The sequence below is a fragment of the Lipotes vexillifer genome, unplaced genomic scaffold (assembly GCF_000442215.2).
Source record: "Lipotes vexillifer unplaced genomic scaffold, Lipotes_vexillifer_v1.1 scaffold56, whole genome shotgun sequence".
Taxonomy (NCBI): domain Eukaryota; kingdom Metazoa; phylum Chordata; class Mammalia; order Artiodactyla; family Lipotidae; genus Lipotes; species Lipotes vexillifer.
In genome coordinates this window covers 766,652-769,871 of record NW_006798991.1, presented here as the reverse complement: position 1 = coordinate 769,871, position 3,220 = coordinate 766,652, and the positions used below count along the sequence as shown (strand labels likewise).

General features: G+C 41.0%; 1 non-coding gene across 1 annotated transcript; it reads right to left on the bottom strand.

Moving 5' to 3' along the window:
- Positions 1-3,138: 3,138 nt before the first annotated feature.
- TRNAS-GCU (transfer RNA serine (anticodon GCU)) lies at positions 3,139-3,220 on the bottom strand. The gene has a single exon. It is a non-coding gene; the product is annotated as a tRNA-Ser (tRNA).

The window sequence follows — 3,220 nt, the reverse complement described above, 5'->3', positions numbered from 1 at the left end:
CTTGGGTCTGACAGAGTCAGACCCAAGTCTGACTTGGTCCAAGCAGAGTCTTGTGGAGACAGGAGCTGGAAGACAGAAGCGACAGGAAGCCACAGAGCCACCGCCTCCACCCTCCGGACACATTGGCCATAATCACATTACAACTACAATTGTAAATATTATAATATTATAAATATTATTGTAAATTGTAAATAGAGCCTTTGGAGTCTGCAGCACTATTTAGCCCGGAAGTAACCAGCAAGGTCTTCCGTAGCTGGGACCTGTTTGCTCTCTGCTCCTCCTTACAAGTCAGGATCTTGAAACCAGCGAATCAGAGCTTTCCCGCCGCCACCTTCACTTTGCTAAGTGCTGAGCAATGAAGGGTCGCCTTGACCTTGGCCGAGCCCTCCTTTGTAAACACTTAAAGCCCCCTTAAGTCCAGATGGGTTTGTATGGTACTGAGACTGAAATCACGTCAGGCAAAGGCTTCCAAGGGAGGGAGTTTGCCTGGAAAGTTCTGGTGGGACGTGGCGTCTAACGCTCTGAAATTAAGGGATACAACTGGTACTCGGGAGGAATAGTTCAAATGGTAGACGCCAGCGGGCACGAAACAGGAGGATCAATACCCATGTTCCCCAAAGTTTCTCTTCTTGTGGTAGGTGCGTTGTGGGTTCTTTATAGAACTGTAGCCATAGCATAAGATGCTCTATCTTGAACAGCACGGGTCTTTTAAACTTACATATGTTTTCCTTTCTTGCTGACCCTGACATGTCTTAGATAATGACTAGTTAACTAGGTGAGAATTAATCTTGCTTGTTTAAGAATTCCAGGGACTGGCCTTAAAGAGGTGGAAGATGGCCGAACTTGGAATAGAAGATTAATTGCCCATAAAACCATCAGAGGATGCTGATCAGACCACCCCACGACCAGTTTCGAGATGATTATCAGAGCTGACTGTGCTCTTCTGCACCTAGTTCCCCCACCTGTGCACCCCTGACACTCCCTTTTAAAACCTTTGTCCTCTAATTGGTAACTTGGAGATGGTCTCAGGACATGAGTCCACAATCTCCCCAGGTTGCTGGCCTTCTGAATAAAGCAACTTTTCCTTTTCCACCAACACTTGTCTCTCCAATATTAGCCTTTCTGGCAGTGAGCAGCAGAACCCGAGTTGGACACTGGCCTCCTCCTGTTACAGAACGTAGTGTGTAGGCAGTGTAAAAAGCAGGAACCACGTGCGGCTTGTAGAGAGGGCAATATTTTATAAGCTTCTGGTTTTTCTCACGTCAATGTAGAACACAGGAAGATGAGGGTTTTAATCAGTTCTTCAAATTGGTGTCTATGAGTCGTAAAGGAAGACACTGAGGGAGCAGTAGGTCCATGTTCAGAAAGCCCGTATGTGTTGGACATTTTCCTCTCAGCGTTCAAATGACCTTCAGCAAATCTTACTTCCACCCCTTCCTTCCTTGCTCTCCGTACCTTAAAGAAGCCAACTTGTTCTCTCCTTGGATACTTTCCAATATTACCCATCCCTCTGCTCTTCCAATGCCTCTGTAAACCCTCCTAACACTTTGTCTTTCTTTCATTTTTTTTTTCCCCTAACACTTCCAATGACTTGTTTTAGGTTTAGATTTAGACCCCTTGAGAGTGATGAGGGCAGGAGCACTTGGTTCATCCCATCATCACCAGGGCCCAATCCTCCACCTTGAAGAAGTAATTATTGAGTGAATGTGAGAATGAGTGAATGAGTTAAAATATATATCATACAGGGTTGCTAAGTTATGTAAGATAAAGTTCTCTTCCAGTTACTCTTTGGGGACAAGCATTAAAAATGTTTGTAGAGAGAAATGACAAGGATAAAGAATCATTTGGGGTATGAAGATGAGGGAGGAAAGATAAAAAAAAAAAATGAGAAGCTTGGAAAGGTGCATTGCAGTCAGCCAGAAACCACCATCTTTAAGTATAAAAACACACTGCCTTATTGCACTGCTATAAACCACAACCTGGATATGATTTTCACCAAAAATGATACTATACACTGTAGTACTTTTATTTAAAAGAAAAAGGTTTGCTTCAAATTGACTTATCACAGAGCACTTGCTTCTGTGAAGCCAAGTGTTTCATCAAAGAGTCATATATTCAGATTTCCTTTCCCATTAATGCAGTTTCTTTTTCTCTTCTTCATAAATTACCAAAGATTCTAAGTAGGTTTGCAAGCAAGCTTAATGAAGTTTGTAGGTGGTAACTGCTCTAGGGGATGTGGAAGAGAGGCTGCCAAGTTTCTGTTTCCTGATGAGAGGTTAATTTCCCAGAGAGAGGAATTGGGAAAAGCAGACCAGGAGGAGACTCATAGGCGAGTCCAGGCAATAGAGGGGATAACTGAAGCTCTGAGATGAGTTTGCAGATACTTTTTACATTATGTCTAATTTTCAATATGTTTTAAAATTGCCAAAATAAAATGTTTTTACTTTTTTTTTCCAAAAGGAAGAGTTTGGAAAAATATTTTTACTAAATAATCTTTAAGATAATAATTTTAAAAGAGAAGATAATGTAATTGGAAAAACTATGTAAGATAATGTAATTGAAATTTGAGGAGGGAAAAAATCCTCCAGTCATTCTCCTAATTGGATAGACCTCAGACATTTATACATACATAACCTATACTTTATTGTTATATAAATATAAAATACTAAAATCATTGTGAAACTAGATTGTCCTTTGTACTGAAGAATCTGGCTTACTCAAGTATAAGTGGAGGTGTTGAAAAAAGAAACAAAAAATTTGGAAACAAAATTGGTCGATTGTTAAAATGATCCATAGAGTTCAAAGCCCTTAACAATTAATTCTCCTAGATACGAGTTGCTTGAAAACAAAAGTTCCTTCAAGAAGTCTGTTAAATATCAAGAGAACAGTATGTCATGGTAGAGTTGAAGAATAATCTGCAAAACCTGTTGTAAGAAGTCAGCACCTTAAATGCAAGAGCGTGCACACTTACAGAGGGGAGGGAAACATGACAGAGCTCATAAAAAGTGGAGAGGAAGGCAGACCTCATTAGACCAAACTCAGAATGCTGACCAAATACTTAAAGAAAGCATAACTGGAAATGCTAGTAAAGTTTCGAAAACAATCGCAACCCAAATCTTCACACCGAAAGCACACGCTCGACGAGAGTGGGATTCGAACCCACGCGTGCAGAGCACAATGGATTAGCAGTCCATCGCCTTAACCACTCGGCCACCTCGTC